At 49.5% G+C, this 20,935-nt stretch overlaps 1 protein-coding gene across 2 annotated transcripts in view; it reads right to left on the reverse strand.

The window, feature by feature from the left end:
- PLXNA4 (plexin A4) overlaps window positions 1–19,718 on the reverse strand; it is a 452,610-nt gene extending 432,892 nt beyond the window's left edge. For both annotated transcript variants that reach the window (XM_054559822.2, XM_024249841.3), the window contains exon 1: window positions 19,148–19,718. The gene's annotated coding sequence lies outside the window, so the exon portion shown is untranslated. The remainder of the gene's footprint in view (window positions 1–19,147) is intronic.
- Between the last annotated feature and the right edge of the window lie 1,217 nt (window positions 19,719–20,935).

Below are 20,935 nucleotides of genomic sequence, written 5' to 3' on the forward strand. Positions count from 1 at the left end.
AGTGATAATATTTTTACCACACCCTGGGGCCAGAGAGGGAGCTTCTGCTGCTGCATGCCCCTCATGCCCTCTGGCTGTCCACCTGCAGGGTTGAGGTGACCCGCTATATCAGCAAACCTTGATACCCTTCCCCGGCACACTAGTTAAGGCAGACAGCAGGATCCACACTGAGCTTCAAAAACAGGCTGTATGGCTATTTCTGTGCCTGGTTACTAACAAATATTGGTAGGTAGGGTAGAATTGAGTCTGCAACTTGCTTTTGTAGGAAGGTTGTGGAGGAGAAGGCCCATAGCTCTCACTTGCCTATAATCATTGGAAATGAGTCCCCACATAATCTGCCCATTGGGCATGGCCAAGTTGGCATTAAGTTGGGTTGCAGTGCCAGACCTCTCTGCCTCCAAAGTCTGTTCTCGGTCCTGGGTGCTCCCCTGCTTCTGGAGCCTAAAGAAAGTGAATCAGTGGTTATTTGTCAAACCCAAAAGGGAAGCTCTTCAGAAAATGCCATGTCAAAGGGTTCTGTCCTTGGTGCTGTGCTGTTTCATACTTGTATCAGTAAGTTGAATGAAGACTGAGAGTCACATTTATCAAATTTGCAACTGACAGATTCCAGGACTTGTGAAGGTGAAATGAGATAATATGAAAGAAGTCATTTAATAGTAGAGTAAGACTCAACCCACTGATGAGGATGAAACAAAGTTTAAGACTATCTTAGCAGCCTGAAACAGGGTCAAAACTGGACCCCCAAAAAGAAATTGAACGTGACAAACATAAATTCAAATTTTAGGCTTCAAAAAATATTAATGAATAAAGTACCAAGTGGCAGAAGTTTGTGTAAGACACACATATAATGAGGGTGGGAGAAGCTTAGAGATCCACTGGTTATGAACCAGCAGTGGGATGGGGGCTGCCCAGAAACCCTGCCACACGAATGAATTTTGACATTGGGCTTTGCTATCCACACCTCCTGCAGATGGTGACCTGCACCTGTGATCAGTCACAAAATTAGATGTGGAGTCAGACCTACCTGCACCATGAGCAGCAATGAGCTCTCCATCAATGTGCAAAGCAGTTAAAAGAGAAGGAACCCTCTATCACGTGCTACTGAAGTTGAGTTGTTCCCATCCCCTGCAAAGGCTCCCAACTTGCCAGCACAGCCAGGATGTTTGGCTCAGAGAAAAGAGGTGGCAGGAGAGTTTATCAAAACCTACAACTTACGATTTTCTTCACAGAAGATGGAGGAAATGGGAGGAGGGGGGGACATAAAGATAGGCAATCAATTACCAAGGAGCAACTGTTTGTGCCCTTGAATAAAAATCTCTTTATTTCCTTGAATTTTCCTTTAATTTACCTTTTTTTTTTTTTTTTTAAGTTTTCACCTTTGCAAAACCTTTGGACTTTTTGACCAAAGACAACAGGAAGTCAGCCAAGTTTAATGGAGTTTTAATTTTGGAAAAGATGTTATCTGCAGCTCCTCTATGCCTATCAAGCAATATGGTACGTCTGTGGTCCAGAGACCAACTCATTAGGTGCTCTGTTTACCATCAGCTGGTGAAAAATGACAATTGTATGGAAGAATAATCACCAAGACATGGACATCACTGCCTGCAGACCTCCCCAGGAAGCTACTTCCCACTACCTGTAGATCCACAGCTGTTTCAGGATGTGTAACGCCCTCTACTGTCCTACCATTCAAATACTTCTCTTTTCAAGCTCAGAAAACCAAGTTTAAGGTAGGGAGAGAGAGAGAGACAATCAAACAACCTTATGTTGGGTCCAAAGGGAACTGCAAATGTGTCTAAGACAATGCCTGCTTTCAAGAAGCTTGCAATTAAGTGGGAATATGAGATGTAAATACTGAAAATACAAGCCAATAAATCATATATTACCAGGAAATTCATGGCAGGCTGAGTTTTCAGAAAGTCTCTACGTATACTACTGTCTGCCCACAAAAATGCCCAGACCTGGCGTGTGGCTAAGTCTACTTGTAAAATTTGTTACCTGGTTAAATGCTGTTCCATGCCTAGCAATATTTTTAAGTTTTCAAATATAAGTTTTAGGTGAAAATGCCATTCTTTCAAAACAGTATGTGCTGGAGAAATGACATTTTTTCGAAGCGAATTTTCTATATTTGGTCATGTGATATTCTGTAAGCTTTTTTATAAATGCTATTTAGAACATTCCAAAAATGAGCAGCATCAAATTAAAACAAGAGAACTTCTATTACATTGCCGCAAATCCTAGATGTAAATAAAATACCATTTCACTCAATAATGATTGCCAGAAATATAAATACAGTTTAGAAAAATTATTTAATTAGTTTATTTTTAAGTATTTGCCAAGAAGGCTTCGGTCTTGCTAGTATTAAGTCCTGGGAGAAGGAACAAAGGAGAGTGAAATGATCTACAGCAACTTCATGCAATTAGGTCTGGATTTAGCAAAGCTCACTCTCTCTCCTCCACACCCCCAACAATCGGCCTGGGGCCAATGACAGCCAAGATTCTTTGTCCAATTTGACATCATGCACATGGTCAGTACCCCACCTCTTTCACCTTTGCCTGCTTTCTTAGATCTTCTCAATTGAGCGTAAAGCCAGCAGCCCCTTTGAGGACATCTGATACCCCCAGGTCAGTAGGTAGTCTCTAAAATGAAACATAAGAAGGTGGTACAACAAAAGGGGAAAGTGTAGGGATTCCCTACCTTTGTTGCAGGCTCTGAGACAGCCTTGGAGAGGGCTCAGCTCACCAATCCCAAAGGCCTCACCCGCAGTGGACAGGGGCATGGTGAGGGGATGTAACAAGGACACCCCCGGTGGCGTCAACTGCTCTATTCCAGTCCTGACCACAGATCACTGTGGTTAGGTTACTTTCCTTCTTAAAGTCCCAGGCCCTGCCCTCTGCCTCCTAGTAAGGAAACAGTGTGCCACCAGATAAACTTGGAGAAACTGCTGAATTCCCTGAGACCAAAAGTGCAGCTCCGTAAATGTATTACATGCCGAGAGCAGTTGATAAAATGTACAAGGGCTGGGAAAAGAGGCATGAGGAGGAATGAACAGAAACCCTGCTACCTCTATGGGGTTTTTGAAAGGTTAGAGCTCAAAAACACTTACCCTGCCCCCTGTTTCTCCCCACTAGACAGCCCAAAGCACAAGACAATTTTATTAGCAGCTCTGAGATACCCAGAAGCAATCCAGAGAAGAGGGTAGATCCATCGTTTCACTTGATGTTGTACTGCAATTTTGCAGCTAAAGACACTCTTTGGGCCTGAACTCCCAGGGTCCCTCAGCCTTGAAGAACTGGTATAAATGATGCCTGGGCTAGTCAGAGGCCCTGCACTGTCGATGCCTGGGCTAGTCAGAGGCCCTGCACTGTCTGAGGCCTCTACCCATCCCCAAGTCTCACTACCTTCCACAGCAGCACAGAGGGTTGAAAGCGTCTGGGAAGACTTGAAGGAGTTGGGCATATCTTTCTCTCCAGCACTCTGCTCAAACCAATGGCCTGTTCTCTGTATTTCCTATGACATGAACACTGTAATGGAACACAGGAGCCCATGTCTACATCTCCTACAACAAATGAAGACCACTAAATTATAAAGCTCCCCTGCAGAATGCAAAGCATCTGTCACTAATATGCTAACACATTCATTTTTTCCCCATGTATTGGAAAGAGAGAGAACAGATACTGCTTGGGTTTTACTAAGCCCTAGACTGTGTCTGGTATTTTAAAAATACCTTCATCATAGATGTGTGAAGCAAAGATATGAGAAACAGGGGGTAGAACCTGGAGAGGGATTGCCCCACCTAAAGGCATTTCCATGATAAAAATTTTTCCTTGACACTTGACACTCTTGGACCAAGCCAACCCTATTTAGCGGCCAGGTCCTACCTGCAGGCTTTGATTGTGCAGACTTTGTCCTACCTCCCAGAATGTGGGATTAGACCAACAGGACATTATTCCTAATGGGCAAGGTCAATATTTTAATCACCAATCTCTTAGTTCATGGTGGAGTTCATTTCCCTAGACCACACTGTTTTGAGCATGTGCTCATTGAAGTTGGAGGCACGCACCAAGGAACGGAACAAGCAGAACAGAGGCCCAGGTGCGCTCTGTTCCAGGCTTGCTCCATAGCACTCTGGATGCTACTCAGCCTCCTGGGATTGTTCTTTTTCCACTGGAAAGTAGTGGGACTCCCCTAAGGGAAGGTGAATACCTGGGATGCTTTCAGAACAATTTCAAGTACATTGTCCAAGACAGTATGTTTACATCAAAACATGAACCACTTGAAAAATGCAAGAATCTCTATGTGGATCTTCTTGCTTCTTTGTCAAGTTTCTGCCAGATCCCAAAAGGAACTCCTAAGTCTGCCACTGGGTCCAGAAGTAAACAGCACTAGGTAAGCATGTGGTTGAAGCTGCCAGGGACACAAGAGCCTTGTATCCACCGGCCTCCTGGTCACTTCCACCTGCAAATCCACATGTGCCTCAATTCACCTTGTCCAGAAAAGAATGCAGCACTCCTGCCCCACCACTCCCCCCACAACCTGCCTCAGTCCAGATTTCTCCAGCTCCATGAATGGCATCATCTCCCACCAGCTGCCCAGGCAGGACACCTGCAGGACAACCCCACTGCCCATTCTTTGCTGCCCACCACCTTCACCGCCATATCCACCATCTTCTGTCAGCGCTAACTCCTACGATGTACTTCTCAGATCAGCCCCTTTCTCTCCTTTGCCACCACCTTTGATCAGTCCCAGCTCAGGATGCTTTGATTTACTGCAATAGCCCGCTTCCAGTTGTTCTCCATGTAGCCCCCACTGAACCCTGCTACAGTACAAATCTGGTCTTGTTGATTCTCTTCCTTGGAGATCCCCAAGGCCTGACTGCTGCCTGATGGATAAATCCCTTAGCTGGACACTGACACTGGTCCTGGTGCAGCCTCTGCCGTGTTGCCCCTTGCCCCACTTCCCACCTCTGCCTTGAACTCCTGCAGACCCCGAGGGCTGTGCTCTCACCTCTCTGTGCTGCTTCCTCCACGTGGGACCTCTGCTTATGAGTTCACAAAGCCAATCTGAGGGATCCTTCAAAACATCCTCTAAAACTCAACTGGACGCCCCTCTTCCTCCTCCTCCTCCTTCTCCTCCTCCTCTTCCTCCTCCTCCTTCTTCTCCTCCTCCTCCTCTTCCTCCTCCTTCTTGTCCTCCTCCTCCTTCTTCTCCTCCTCCTTCTCCTCCTTTCTCCTCCTCCACCTCCTCCTCCTCCTTCTTCTCCTCCTCCTCCTCCTCCTTCTTGTCCTCCTCCTCCTTCTTCTCCTCCTCCTTCTCCTCCTCCTTTCTCCCCCCTCCTCCTCCTCCTTCTCCTCCTCTTTCTCCTCCTCCTCCTCCTTCTCCTCCTCCTCCTTTCCTTCCTCCTCCTCCTTCTCCTCCTCTTCCTCCTCTCCTCATTCTCCTCCTCCTCCTTCACCTCCTCCTACTCTTCCTCCTCCTCCTTCTCCTCTTCCTCCTCCTCCTTCTCCTCCTCCTCCTTATCCTCCTCTTTCTCCTCCTCCTCCTCATCCTCCTCATCCTCCTCCTCCTTATCCTCCTCTTTCTCCTCCTCCTTCTCTTCCTCTTTCTCCTCCTCCTCCTCTTCTTTCTCTGCCTCCTTCTCCTCCTCCTTCTCCTCCTCCTTTCTCCTCCTCCTCCTCTTCTTTCTCTGACTCCTTCTCCTTCTCCTCCTCCTCCTTCTCCTCCTCCTCCTTCTCCTCCTCCTCCTCCTTTTCCTCTTCCTCCTCCTCTTCCTCCTCCTCCTCTTCCTCCTCCTTGTCCTCTTCATCCTCCTCCTCCTCTTCCTCCTCCTCCTTCTCCTCCTTCTCCTCCTCCTCCTTCTGCTGCTCCTCCTCCTCTCTTCCTTTTCCTCCTCCTCCTTCTCCTCCTCCTCTTCTTCCTCCTCCTCCTCTTCCTCCTTCTTGTCCTCCTCCTCTTTCTTCTCCTCCTCCTTCTCCTCCTCCTCCTGTCTCCTCCTCCAACTCCTTCTCCTCTTCCTCCTTCTCCTCCTCTTCCTTTCCCTTCTCCTCCTTCTCCTCCTCCTCTTCCTCCTTCTCTTCCTCCTCCTCCTCCTCTTTCACCTGCTCCTACTCTTCCTCCTCCTTCTCCTCATCCTCCTCCTTCTCCTCCTTCTTCACCTCCTCCTACTCTTCCTCCTCCTTCTCCTCCTCTTCCACTTCCTCCTCCTCCTTCTCCTCCTTCTCCTCTTTCTCCTCCTTCTCCTCCTCCTCCTTCTCTTCCTCCTCCTTATCCTCCTCCTCCTCCTTATCCTCCTCTTTCTCCTCCTCCTCCTTCTCTCCTTCTCCTCCTCCTTCTGCTCCTCTTCTTTCTCCTCCTCCTCCTCCTTCTCCTCCTCCTCTTTCTCCACCTCCTTCTCCTCCTCCTTCTCCTCCTCCTCCTTCTCTTCCTCCTCCTTATCCTCCTCCTCCTCCTTATCCTCCTCTTTCTCCTCCTCCTCCTTCTCTCCTTCTCCTCCTTCTTCTGCTCCTCTTCTTTCTCCTCCTCCTCCTCCTTCTCCTCCTCCTCTTCTTTCTCCACCTCCTTCTCCTCCTCCTTCTCCTCCTCCTCCTTCTCCTCCTTCTCCTCCTCCTCCTTCTCTTCCTCTTTCTCCTCCTCCTCCTTCTCCTCCTCCTCTTCTTTCTCCCCTTCCTCCTCCTCCTCCCCCTCCTCCTTCTCCTCCTCCTGCTGCTCCTTCTCCTCCTCTCCTCTTTTTCCTCCTCCTCCTCCTTCTGCTGCTCCTCCTCCTTCTCCTCCTACTCCTTCTTCTCCTCCTTTTCATCCTCCTCCTCCTTCTCCTCCTCCTTTCTCCTCCTCCTTCTCTTCCTCTTTCTCCTCCTCCTCCTCTCTTCCTCCTCCTTCTCCTCCTCCTTCTCCTCCTCCTCCTTCTCCTCCTCCTCCTTCTCCTCCTCTTCCTCCTCCTCCTCTCCCTCCTCCTCCTTGTCCTCTTCCTCCTCCTCCTCTTCCTCCTCCTCCTCGTTCTCCTCTTCCTCCTCTTCCTCCTCCTCCTTCTCCTCCTTCTTCTGCTCCTCCTCCTTCTGCTCCTCCTCCTCCTTCTCCTCCTCCTTCTCCTCCTTTTCCTTGTCCTCCTCCTTCTCCTCCTCCTCCTTCTCCTCCTCCTTCTCCTCCTTTTCCTCCCCCTGCTCCTTCTTCTCCTCCTCCTCCTTCTCCTCCTCCTCCTCCTTCTCCAGGAGCCCTTCTTCATGTCCTGCTTTTCATAACTGGATGGGTGCCCCTCTTCCTATTCCCAGAGCACCCTCTTCATGCCCCAATCTCACTTCCTGCCACATTGCATGAAAATTCTCTATTCCCACGTATGTTGTGGCCACACTAAGCCGTGAACTCCCTACTGGCAGAAGTAGGTCTTTCATCTCTGCACAAATTCTACTAGCACATAGTAGGCACTCAATAAATATTGCTTGAATTGACTGATTCCTTGATCAATTAATTGATTAAATATTTCATAACATCATATCAACCTCTCTTACTAAAATATGCAAATATATGTGCATGGAGCTTGGTGAAATGTAGGCATCTAGGGATCTTATGAACCCTTTTCTTTTTCTGCAGTCCCCAGTTGAACCTACTACTACCAGGATGGAGATCCCCCCGGGGACCCAGGCCTCTGGACTCCTGCACTGACCACCCCCTGCCACTGTCTCCTGCCATCCCTACTGCATTCTCCTTTCTGACCCTCTGCATGTGGTTTTTATCACTTACACCTCCTCACCAGATCAGCAAACACATGGGAACTGGCAAAGGTGTGATGAGAGGCCTAAGCTCAGTTTTCATTCTCTTTGTCTTGATTTTCTTTGACCTTGTGTGTAAATAGACTCTTTCTTCTGATGCTCACCCAACCCTTTAATATGCAAGGCCACATTCATCCTCAACTCCTGGGCTGCAGGTGGGAAACAGCAAGGGTTTATTCCTGGCTTTAAAGAGGAGAAACTGAGGCCTAGCCCAGAGAGGGGACTTGCTGAAAGACATTCAGCAGACCTAGGATTAGAAGCTCGGTCTCCGTATTCCCTGGCCAGTACATAATACTTCTTCAATTGCTCTGAAAATGAAAACCTCAGGATTACTTTGCAGGAGGAAACAAAAATAGGCCTGGAAAAACCATAGCCACATTTCTGACAAGCTCCATTCGGAGGGCACCATAACTTACATAAATGATTTCCTATTACACCACAATTGTCACTGCAACGCGACAGTCTTGCAGCTTCCTTGAAGTGTTCTCTTTGTTGTTTTTTGTACAGATCCTCCAGAAAGAAGAATCAAATATGGTCCAAGCAGGGAAAAAAACCACATGACACCCGCAAACCCAGATTCCCCTTCTGCATGATTATTTCTGAGGACCAAAGAGAATGCCATGAATAGTCCCCCGTGGGCCTGAGCCCTCTCCCACCTGTCTTCCTCCCAAAGCTCTGCTGTATCCCTGCAAATAGGATTCCTTTTTTTGAAAAAAAAATAAAATAAAAATAAAAATGAAAGCCAACAGTTTATGAAGAAGAAATGAAGTGGCAATTTCCCAGCATGGCTGGGAATCAATACAAGCTGTTGTCAGGGTTTTCCTTTCAAAGGGTGGCTGCCACACTTCTCCAAAGTCAAGAGTGACAGAGCTCCAGTACTTGACTTACAACTGCTTCATCATAGCAAGATATTTTTAATTTAAAACTCACTGTAGTTGGGTTCGAACTCAGCTGGGACTTGATTTACTGCTAATTCATTTCTCCAATTCCTATAATTCTAAGCTCAGTCACCAAACGGTTTAATGCTGATAGAATCACCAGTGCAATGCTTTATGAATGGGCGTCAGGGGAATTTTGTTAGTGTGTGTTAGCAACTGTTATTCACTCTGGAAAGGAGCACCGTGCCTGCACCAAGCATGGGGGGCTCTATAATTAGGCACATGAATTACCAGACAGTGTCCCCAAGTGATTCAAACCCAAATACCACTGAAAGGGTACCCCCTTTTACCCCAACCCACACACACACTCCCACACTCTCTCTGTCACACACACACACACACATACAATCATTACCCATGTGAGACGAATGCCAGGCAGTGAAAATGCTTTCCATGGGAAATGCCTAACTTCACTCTCCAGGTCACTACCCAGTGGTGGAAACCATGGATTTACAGTCTAATTAGAAATCCTCAGCCTTTTCTTGGATGGCAAAGTTTTCTCTTCCCAAGAGAAAATTTGTTTCAACCGTCCTAAGTTTAGGGAGATGTGTCTTAATAACTCAAGCTTCCTTTGTTAATTTGATAAAGAACATTTATCTTCGTCAGTTATATTGAAGCCTCTTATTCAAGAAGTATAGTTGGAGAAAAAAAAATTAAGAAGGTGAATGTCATTACTCACATATTTTGCAAACATCCATCTTGATCTGTTATGTGCAACCAAAAAGTGCCACTTGTGGGAAACATGTCCACAAACCCATCAGAGTGGCATTCACACTTCTCGAAATTGTTTCTTTATGAAATATACACCTGAAGGCAGATCACAAGGCCATGGTTGCTAAAGTTTTGTAAGAATTCGCAGTCATTTCTGGGACCCTCAAAAGCAAATGACAAGGACAAGAGGCAGGCGGTGCTTCTGAAAGTTGGGGTCACAAGTCCCTACAAGTCCCTATTTTATCAGTACAGTGAATTCATTCTTCTGGTTTTTTCACCTCTGAAGTAAACCAAAACTTGAAAGCTTCCAGTTGAAGGTCACCATCTCCCAAAATGCCTTTCTATGGAACCCTCTTTCCAGGAGACAACAATAGGCTTAAATACACCCACACAAAGGGATCCCCATGGCCCAATAACCTGAAAAGCAGTGGGTGAAGAATAAATAGGTTTCCCAATAACAGGTCTTCTTCACCTTTAATTCGCCTTTGTGCATCTCCTGAAGAGGACAAAAGAGAGGATACTTGCAAAACTTACTTGGTCACAGAATGCTCTTTCCATGGAGGATTTTATAGACTAGTCTTTGGAATGTTCTGCTAAGTTCAGCTTGGTCTTCCCCCCCAATCTATCAGCGCCTAAACCCATAGTGAGTTTTACACAGAGAGAAATAATTTAATTCCATGTGCATCCATGTGCAAGACCACTGTACCTACCTGTCCCCAACCACTATGATCCAGGGTGCTGGAGGGTAACTGAGGGGCTCAGCCTCTACCCATCTGGATTCATCTGAATCCTCTGGAATAGCCAGTCAGTCTGACTTGATGTGATCCCTTCTCTGTCTCTGCTGCAGAGCAAGAACCCACCATATTAGTCTGCTTCACACTTCCCTAGTCTTGATATTTTTAAGGTCATTCTTCTCCACCTTATCCTGCTCCATTTATTCCTTCTATTTTTACAGCAAATATTTATCAATTGCTTCCAGTAAGACAGGCTCTTGGTTGGGCACTGAGTATAAAAGAAGTAAGAAATGATCCCTCTCAACCTAAAACATAATGAAATACATGATTCCCATTGTTTTCATTGCCACTGCCAGTAGCAGCTTCTTCACCATTATTAAAAAGCATGAATTGAGTTACTGATGAAACAAAAAACTGCTTGAAGCAGGGGCTGACCCTACCTTCTGGGAGCTGCAACTCTCAGGCAGACACCCTAACGCAGGCCCACGTCTCTAGGTCAGTGATTTGCTCACATCAATCAGTGGTTAGGGGCAAGTGCATTTAGGGAGGAAGACAGGGTCAGTATCTAATGGACAAGGGAGCAGGGAAAGAGGTCACAAGCACAGCATGACCATCAGTCCTCTCCCCAGCCTGACCCTAAAGGGCCTTCAAAGCACAAGAGTAGTAAAAAACGTTGATGAGGGGCAGGACTAGCTAGAAGCAATGACTTACAGGAAATATTTTATGCAGAAATATCCCCTGTTGCATTATATTTCAATGCTTTCATTATTTCTTAAAACTAGGAGGGTGGCAGAGGTCATTACGACCTCTACCTGCTTCCCAACAGCCGTGCCATCCCTGAGATAGTCACACACCACTATGCGATAGGCTGGCTGTTGTTTAGTAAGCCCCAAAACATTAGAAAACTCTCCAGAAATCGGACTGGCACGCATTCTTAATGTGGTTTCTATTTGGGGTTTAAATGGGATAATAGTGTAGTTGATTAGTGTTGACATAGACTCGTGAATTCTGGGGCTCCTAATTGGAGTATCCTGCCCTGTCCTGCCATGACTCTGTTCTGAAGAACTTCATGTTCTTTGCATGGAAACCGTTATCCCAGACTCCCAATTTATGTATCTGCCCAAATCTGCTGAGTCCCACCTGACATCACACCACCCCACCCCAATTCTGAACTGCAGCCATTTTCCTGTTGAACACTTGTTATCATTGCCACTGCCAGGAGCAGCTTTTTGGCACCATTATTAAAAAGCATGAATTGAGCTCTTGATTAAACAAGACACTGCTTGAAGCAGAGGCTGACCCTACCCTCTAGGAGCCGCAACTCTCAGGCAGATGCCCTAACGCAGACCCACGTCTCTAAGTCAGTGAGTTGCTCACATCAGTCAGTAGTTAGGGGCAAGCATGTGTATTTAGGGAGGAAGACAGAGTCAGTATCTAATGGACAAGAGGCCCCAGTGATGCTTTCTGCCGTTCCTCTGATCCTAAAGTTCTTGCTGTCTTTTCTTCCTTCAGAGGCAAAGGCTGGGCTCCTGCAGGGGTAACCCTGACATACCTTCTGCAGGGAGAGCCAAGGAAGCCCCAGCCCCAGGGCCTGACCCACAGAGGCTCTACCTTGACCTGGAATTCCCAACCCCAAAGTGAGGGGAGTTGACTCATGCCTCGTGGGGTGACTTGTGACCAGTGAGCTACAGCAGACCAAAAGGACCCGTGGATTAACCGCTGGCTGTGCCTCACCACCACAGACTATTCTGAGACATAGTGTTCACACGAGGCTTCCCTGGATACCTCCTGAGTGACTGAGCCACCAGCTGCTTTTCACTGGGAAGGCAGGGCCAGCTTGGCAACACACTGTTTGTTCTCCTTCCTTCCCTACCACTCCTCCTTTGCTTCACTTTTGCTCCCCTGGGATCCTACCCCTCAATAAAGTGGCAACACATAGCTTCTGCCTTGAGCTCTACTTTCTAGGGAACCCAGGCTGTGACTGGAGTGAAGGACAGACAGGCAGGGGGGCAAGGCCCAGGCTCTCCATAGCTTTGACAAGAATAGTCCTGCTTGCATCTGTTCTGTGCACTGGAATTCCATATAAAATTTCACTGGAGCAAAGACTTTCACTGTATACATATTAAAATATGTTTAATCACCGATCTAGACTAACCTCCTCATTTTATAAACAATAAACTGAAACATAAAATGATTTTTCCTAAGATGCTTTAGTTAGAGTTATCTACATCTATTTGTATCCAAAGCCTAGCTTTTTCCACAACAGAGGTTTTTAAGCAAGGGGACATATTGGAATCATCTAGGAACCTAAGAAAATGGACACGTGCCTAAGTAGCTGTCTCTTTCCTTGGAAAGACAAGGGGCAGGATAGGCTCTGAAGAAGGCTGAGCAAATGCTGAGGCCAGAGGTGGACTCTCTACCTATCTGGCACAATTTTGCTTGAGAATCTATTGCTCACACAATCACCAGAATCCAGTGCTTGGTTTACGTAACGCAAAAGTTCAGTGGAAATTTTCACTGTAGAAGCCACCCTTTTATTCACATTTGAGAGTAGTCATAGGAAAGTACTTGTCTTAGTCCAGTGTTTCTCAGTGGATTCCAGGTCCACTACACAGTTTATCTACTTTTGTGATTTCACAATCCATGTGAGTGTATTAAAGGCTCTGAGAAGTCCTGCAGCAAGGAGTATCTTTAGCTTTGCTTTACACCCAGGGTTTTGCAAACTTACTTGGCTGCGGAAACTTTTTTGTATGTAATGCCTATTCACTCCCCCGCAGAATGTACTTTGGGAAACTCTGGTCTATTTTAAGTATTACTTTCAGGAAAGCAGGTCTGAGATGGAGAGGAAGAAAATGAACTCCAACTGACTCTAGCAACATTAGCTGACATTCCAGGCAGGCTGCTTCAGTTGCACATCCTGACGTCTGCTACTGTCTCCTGTCACTCTCTAACCCCGCCACAAGAACGGAAGCAATCCACCAGCTATGGCTTGCTTACTTCTTTCCTCTTGGCCTCTGGGTCAAAGCCAAGGAATGATTGGTTCACCTTCTAGTTTGAGCCTCCACACTACCAAAAGGGAAATCCAGCTGTGCTCATTCGAGAAGAGTTCAGTGAGTATGTCAGATAAGGAACTGATCTTGAGCGAAGACCAGGAAAGCCTTTCAACTGCCATGGTTTTCCTTTCCTAAATTTCCAGTGACCTCTTCCTCCACTGCTTCTCTCCTCATACTTCATAATGAAAATACTCTACCCTGTAAGACCTTGGGAATTGATTCAGCGAGGCTGTGTTCAGCGCATTGACTGCAGAGACTATCCTCTTAGCTAGTGATCTGTTTTGTGTCGGAGTGACAAAACATCCCAAAATCCAATTTGCTGTTGCGAATCCTGGTTCATGGAGGAAACACCATAGAGGGGGAGGGGAAGATCCAAGCTTAGAAGGAAAAGAGAGGATGCCTAAGATCTCGCCAACACCTGCTGGTTTCAGTTTGCACAGGACTTTACCTCCCAATGTTTTATCCACTCATTCCTACTGCTGCCTCAGAGGGGAGGTGATGAAATTCCAAGTGCACCCCTTCTAGCCACCTCAAGTTGGACAGAACTTTCACTCACCTCACAGTGTAGAGAAGTCAAAGAAATAATGCATAGAATAAAAGTTTGTCTTTTGGAGAAAAGGGGGGGAAAAAAAGGCAAGTAACCAAAGTGCCTCACTTGTGGCTTTTTCCTAAAATGTTCAGACCAGAGGGACTGAACTTAGCCCTGGCTTTGGAGTGGGACAGAACCCAACCAGGCCCATGGGCTCCTTCAGGGATTCACACCCACACTTTTTGCATTAGGATGTAATTCCTAATGCCTTGCCTTAGCCTGCACCATCTCAGATCTGAATTATTTTCTTCACGCAAATGGGGACCTATCAAAATTCCTCTAAGTGCTACAGGATGACTATCTCCTGACATGGTCCATTGGCACCAACACGCGATGAGTCTCTGCTGCAACCACCATAGGATCCAGGCACCCAGCATGGCATGATGTCCCCAGGCACAGATTTCTTCCCTGCTTCTGGATCCTGAAGTCAGAAACTCTAGGAGTAATAAATGAATGAATGAACAAGTGTCAAGTACCTACCGTGAGTGGTGTAATGGTAAGAATCTTTGCCCAAGAGTGAAAAAACCATCCATCCCTTAGCAACCTGGGGCCTTGGACATCTCATCTAAACTCTCTTCTCAGCCTTAGTTTCTATGCTATCAAAATGGGAATAAACAATACCTACCTTGCACAGCTATTTTAAAGATGAAATGAGGAAGTGTTGTTTCCACAATGCTAGCAATTTGAAGCAGTCATCAGGGAGAACTATACTCCCATCAGAATTGGAGCCTCATAGAGTCTAAAGTAAAGATGGGGACTTCACTCATTCATTCATTCACTCATTTTTTCCTGGGAGAAAATGGGAATTGCCAAATGAGGTAACAGATACCCTCAGGACCTGAGCACTCTGCTAGAATGATCCATGCAATTTTATAACCTACCAACAGCCAAGGAGAAGACTCATCCCCCTTGATGAATGGGGAAATTGAGGCTCAGTGAATAAGTACATTTGCCTGGCATCACAGAGGTAGTGCAAGACACTAGGGACCAGATATTCTAAACTTCCTCCCAAGCACTCACCCATAAACCTCCCAAGGGGGCAGCAGTACAGTGAGCACATATATTCTAAGGAGGAAACCAGCACAGTGATGAGGAGAAAGGTCAGATTGCTCACAAGTGAGACTTGGCTCCATCACTAAGTGGCTGTGTGATCTGGGACAAAGTCTTTAACCTCCTGCATCTCAGTTTCCTCCTGGAGGAAATAGGGACTGTAATAGCCTATCTGGGTTGTTATGAGGCAAACTACTTAAATGGTACCTAAACCAAATGAGTGCTCAATAAATATTGGCCACCATCATCATTAATTATCATCTACCATTCCATTGTTTTTACAAGAACTGAAACCAATACTAATATCCTCACAGTCTCTTCCCTTGGGAGGCTGATGCCACAGGACTGGACAAGTGTGTGGGGGCATACACAGACTCACACAGGGACTCAGGAAGCTCTTCTTCCAGGCTGCTCCATACCATGCAGGAAAGCAGCCTCTTCCTTCAGGAACAAGGCCTGGGCTCTTGTTCCAGGGGAATCAGGACCCCTGCCTGCCTTTCGTTTTAAGATCCATCTCTTACCACTTAGCAGCAGAGCCCGCTTCAGTCTCCCTGTGGGCTCCACCTTCCTACCGCAACTTGAATGGTACAGCCTGGGCAGCGAAGACAACATGAAAGAAGAAAGAAAAAGTCTGGGCAGCTAGAGGGGATCAGGTAAGAGTCTGGGGAGGGAGCAGTGGAGCTTGCAGCTTTTAAAGAGACAGTGTCCTGTCCACAGGGCCCTGTGTGGACCAAGCATAGCTCAATAGAGCCTATAGGCCAATTACCCTAATCATGTGCAACTCCCAAACAGCCGTTTGATTTATTAGTGAGACATCTTTTTAAAATGCCGCTCTTAAATATAAATAACACTTAATCATCCAGCTGTTGTTAAATTCATGTTATATTGATTTCTTGGAGTGCCGCAAATTTGAGGGCAAATGGGCTGGCGGATGTGCGCACAAAGCCAAGAGGTAGATTAGCAAGCGGTAGGGGTGGAGGAGTGGGGGTTGGAGGAAGAGGAAGGGAGGTGTCAAGAGAGGGAAATGAACCTACTCAATAGCCCAGGGTCTGAGCCAGTTTCACATTGGGTAGCGCTGGACACAAATAAGAAGAGGGGAGATGCTGGCACATCTGTTGCATAGTCTAATGACAGCCAAGATCATGGTCGTGTTTTCTGTATTGCTGCCGCCCCCTTGTAACCCACCACAGAGCCGCTCCAACAGGTCTCTGATGTGCATTGTCTGCGTATGCCTTCTCTAGGTGAGGATGGGGAGAAGCAGCTAAGAAATGCCCCCTAGCTGGCTAGGAGGAGAGAGATCCACTGTGAATTCTTTGCATCAAAGCCTGATGATAACTATGAATCAAGAGTGGTTAATGACCCAGCCCCTTTAGCTCTCTCCCACTTCAGGACTGCTGCCATCCTAGAAAGCCCCCACTTCATTCCCAGCAGCCCTCATTGTGATGAAAAGGATCCCAAGGCCAAGTGTATGTAGGCAGACTCTGCCATGCAGATTTCCCTGTCTGCAGGGAGTAGCAGCAGCAGGCGACAGAAAGGCACAGAGAAGGAGAAAGGAAACAAGTTGACTGCCTTGGAGTCCTCCAGAAATGTCTGCAGTGTCCCAGTGGGCATCCAGGAGGAAGTCCTGGGAGGACAGACAAGAGCCCCGGCAGGCATGATTGGGTAAGCAGGAGCAGCTTGTAGGTGACCCATGCCTAGTGCTTACAGGAGAGCTGCCTTAAGCACCGTCTACCAGGCAGCGAGGGTCTGCTGAAAAGAAGCATTCATGGCTGGGGTTTTTCTAGCGTGACTCCCTTCCCAGTGAGAAAGACGTCAGATAACTTAAAAGGAAGGGCACAGAAGAGTGGCAGAGAGGGTAAATGACAGTGTGGCATGCTCCAGGGCTGGGCAGGACAGCCAGGAAAACGTGATGTATACTCCACTTTACAGAGATGTTAATTAATGCCTGCCTTGTCCTAGAAACCAAATTGGTACCTAATGCTAAGTGCAGAAAGTGCAGAGATTTTTTGAACCCAGATGTTTAGCTTATAACCAGCATAATGATACTAGCTTTGCATTAAAATGATGGATCCTGAGGCTGCAAATACATGAGAAAGGAAAGAGGGTAGGGAGGAAAGCAGAGAAAGGAGTGGAGGTCTACAGGGAAGACACAGACATTTCAGGAAGATCCTGTACCCTATCCCTTTGCCTCTTCCAGGTCCCGTGAGGGACTGTTTACCTGGGAGGCACCCGCTGTTGCTGGAGCTCATTATTTCTTTTGCAAACCATGTGCTGCTGTACGCGTAGGTGGGATCTGCCTGTCCACGCCCTCAAGGGGCATGTGGGGAGAAATGTTCCATTTCTTCCACAGCCCGGAAGACAGAGGTGGACCCCATTGTCACACATGGGGGGGAGGGGAGCTGACCACATTTAGCCAGAATCTGAGAACGCATATGTGTATATATCTTGGGTGTGTGTGTGCACACACCCACCATTCTTAAAAAGCAAATAAGGTTTCTTCCCCCTACTGGGGTCTCTCCATTGTGAGAGATTTGCTTTATTCCATCTATGCTTTTCAATCAATCAAAGGGCAGCTCACACAGCACACAGCGGGAATACAATCTCCCTCCCGGGGCATCTGCACTTCTCCCCAGCCTAGCCAGAGACCTTTGCAGGAGCTGAAAAAAGTTTGGAAATAGCGGAGTCAGGGTGCTGAAAAAGCCCTTTCATTCAGCCCCTATCTTCAGGATTTACAAAAACAACCCAAATTCTGAGCCTAGCACTGAGGCCTCCTTGTTCAAAAGAATGTTTGCTTCTCTTCCATCATGTTCTGGAAGGCTCCTAACATATTTTTTCCACTGGTGGATCTGTGGGATACTCTGAACACATGATCTTGGACAGAGGGTACAAGCTTATTCAGTTTTGTGGGAGAATGATATGATCAGGTTGCCTAGAAAGCTACCTCAAAGTGACAGCACCAGAAACACAGGAGCTTGTACATGTATATTCAATTCCGAATTTGATTTGGATCTCATGTTCTTCTCCCTATGACAACTGAGACCCTAAATTAGTTGCTCTTAGACCCCAAGAAAGGAACTATGGAAAAGCCTCTTAGAACCCCAGCCACTTCCTACCTCCTCCAGAAAAAGTTAAAATGAGCAGCCTGTGAAATTCCAGCCAGAGAGAACAAGAATGAAAATGCTTTCGGGAAATAGGACCTTAAATCACGGGCTTCTGGGGAGTGATTCTACAATCAGAGCAGCCTTGGGCTCTGGGGGACGCTGGCAGACCCACGAATGCCTTGCCTTCTCCAGTGGGCACTGCCGCCGCGGTCGTGAGGGAGGGGAGCCTCCTCTTTTGGAGGACTATATCCCTCGTGCTTCCCCTTTCTAGTTCTCTTTCTCAGACACACACCACCAAAGGCATGTGACAGGTGTTCGCCAGCCGGAGGCACCGGGAAAGGCAGCCCCATGTGCCCAAGAAGGGTAGGGAGGTGAGAGGGGACCCAAGTCCTGTGTCTCCAAGTCCTGTCTGCTTGCTGCTAAGCAGGCACTGAGGCTGTGAATAAGGTCATACCTTTTAAGGAGGATCTGACCCCCGTACCTTCCCTAGACAAGCAACATACGCGGCGATGCTTTAAGCCGCTTTCTGCCTGAAATCTCGGCGCATTCCCGGCGAAGCAGTGCCACGCTTCAGAAAGGCGTTTGTGCTGCCTCTTACTGGGGAAACGCAGTGTCTGTTTCATATGCTTCGCCCTGCAGAACTGCAGCCCCAACCGCCTATGTGGCCTCCTCCCCGGGCGCTGGGCCACCACTCTCTCCAGATATGCATCCGAATATCTGTGGGTCCGTCTCCCGTTGAAATCCCAGGGTGTCCAAAGGCCACGGGACCGCGATGACACTGGGTGGGTCTCCGGAGACCTCTCAGGACTTTTCCTGTTTTAAAGCCCAGCTAGGGACGAAAGGGGCTAGGAGCTGAAAAATTGCTCCCTCAACCTCCCCGGGCGGGAGGCAGAGCTGGGAATACACAGACTCCCACCCCGAAAGTCCCGGGAAAGAGAAGTCTCAGTCCGGGAGCGTGAGAGGAGAACATACCCGGGAAATCCCTGCTCCGGCCGCTGCACCTCCGCGGGCGTCCAGGTGGGACGTGGGCAGGTGCGCGAGCGCCGTGTGTGCCGGTGTGGATCTGTGTGTGTGCCTGCGTGTGTGCGTGTGCGTGTGCCGCGGGCTGGCTCCGGGACACCGAGGACTCCCAGGCCGGCCAGGGTCTCTCCGACCGCGCTGCCCTCGCCGCCCGCCCGGCCGCTGTCCCCGGCCGGCCAGCTCCTTACCTGGACGCGCCGCGTTTCCCTCCTTCAGCGGGAGCGCCGCATTGACACTGCAGATGGAGCCTATGCCGCTGCCTCTCGCCCTCCTCTGAACGTGTGCGTGTGCGCGCGTGTGGCTGCCTCCTCCAGCCCCAGCCCCGAACGCAAATACTCCACCGAGGCACAGGGAAGCCGGCAGCAGCCGAGGAAAGCGGAGGGCGCCGAATCAGAGCCTGCGGGGCTTGACAGGTCCTCTTGCGGCGTCCAAGGTGGGCGTAATGTCCAACAAAAAGGTCGGAAAATGGGGATCGATTCCGAACACCCCTTTTCTCCACCCAACCCCGGAGCCCGAGCAGCGGCGGCGGCTCTCGGGGGCTGCGGTGGCGACGCGGGGCTGCCCCCCTTCTTCCCCACCCCCGCGGGCTGAATGTCCTTGATGCCAAGCGGGCACAGCGGCGTCACTCCGCGCCGCCCATGCTCGCCCGGTCGGGCCGCTGCCCGGGCGCGGCGAGTGCGCGGGGGACCCGCCGGGGAGCGCTCTCGGCGCCTCTGCGCGCCTCTCCGGGTAGCGGCGGCCGCCCCCCGGCAGCCCGCGGCCGGCCGCGCCGCAGCAGCCCCCACCCTTGCCGAGGGACTCGCCGGGCAGTGCCCTGGGGCCGGGGCTGGGGGGCCGCGGGAGCCGCCGACTGCTCCCCGGGGAGGCGCGGGGCTGCGGCGGTGGTGGCGGCGGCGTCTGGCGCTGCGGCGGCGGAGAGCTCGGCCGCGGGCCGAGCCGGGCCTCCCGGGCGCGCCCCCGGCCCCCCGGGCGGGCTGCTCGCAAAGTTTGCAGGGGGCAGGGAGCGGGGCCGCCGCTGGCTCGGCCGCCGCCGGAGCTCCCGGGCTGCCTGCTGCCGCCGCGGCTCGCTGCTGCTGTGCATTGAAGCCCGGCCAAGCGCTGCAAAAACTCCAGCTGCCTGGCGCTCTCTGGGTCCTCCTCTCCTCCCTCCCGCCCTCCCTGCTTCCCTTCCTCCCTCCCTCGCCTCGCCTCCTCTCCTCCCTGCCGCCCGCCGCCCGCCGCCCGCCGCCGCTCCCTCTCTGGCTCGCTCTCGCTGGCTCGGAGCTCGCGGCTGACATCTAGACCGAGGGAGAGCGGCCGGCAGAGGGGGCAGGGGGCGCCTCCGTACACGCTCCCACCAGCCGCCGCCCGGATCGCCGGCTCTCCTCCGCACCAACGTTTGCCGACACCCCCCTGGGTCCCCTCGGCCCGCACAGAGCTACCCTGGCGGTGGCGATGTGGGGCGGAGAGAGGGGCATACATGGGTGACCGGGGCGCACGGCGCGCGCTCAGAGGGAGGCATTCAGCCGCCTCTGAAGGTGCAGCTCTGGGCACTGGCAGTCGGAGGGACCCTCAGGTGCTCAGAGCTGACACAAGCGCACACTGACGCTGAGGCATACACCCATTCCTAGTCAGAACCCCTCCCAACACCCCACCAAGTCACCCCCACATGGCACCCAAGGAGGCCGAGGACACTGAGGGCACAAGGCCTGCACGAGAGAACATGAGTGGCCAGTGCCCCGGAGCTGGCTTGGTAACCTGACTTTTCCAGTCATGTTTATACTGAGCGGCTCTCCTGGCTCCTCTCTTCTCTGAAACCCTAGATCCTAGACTACATCCAAAACAGACCATGCCAACATCAGGGTGGTTTCTGAAGCCCAAAAAAGAAATCACCATGTGGCTCTGGTTTAGGCAGTGAAGATGGGGAGTGGGTAGCACTACCTCCCAAACCTCTGCCTAGATCCCCCTAGGAATGGGCCCACCCACCAAGAGAAACC

Source organism: Pongo abelii, chromosome 6 (assembly GCF_028885655.2).
Source record: "Pongo abelii isolate AG06213 chromosome 6, NHGRI_mPonAbe1-v2.0_pri, whole genome shotgun sequence".
NCBI lineage: Eukaryota > Metazoa > Chordata > Mammalia > Primates > Hominidae > Pongo > Pongo abelii.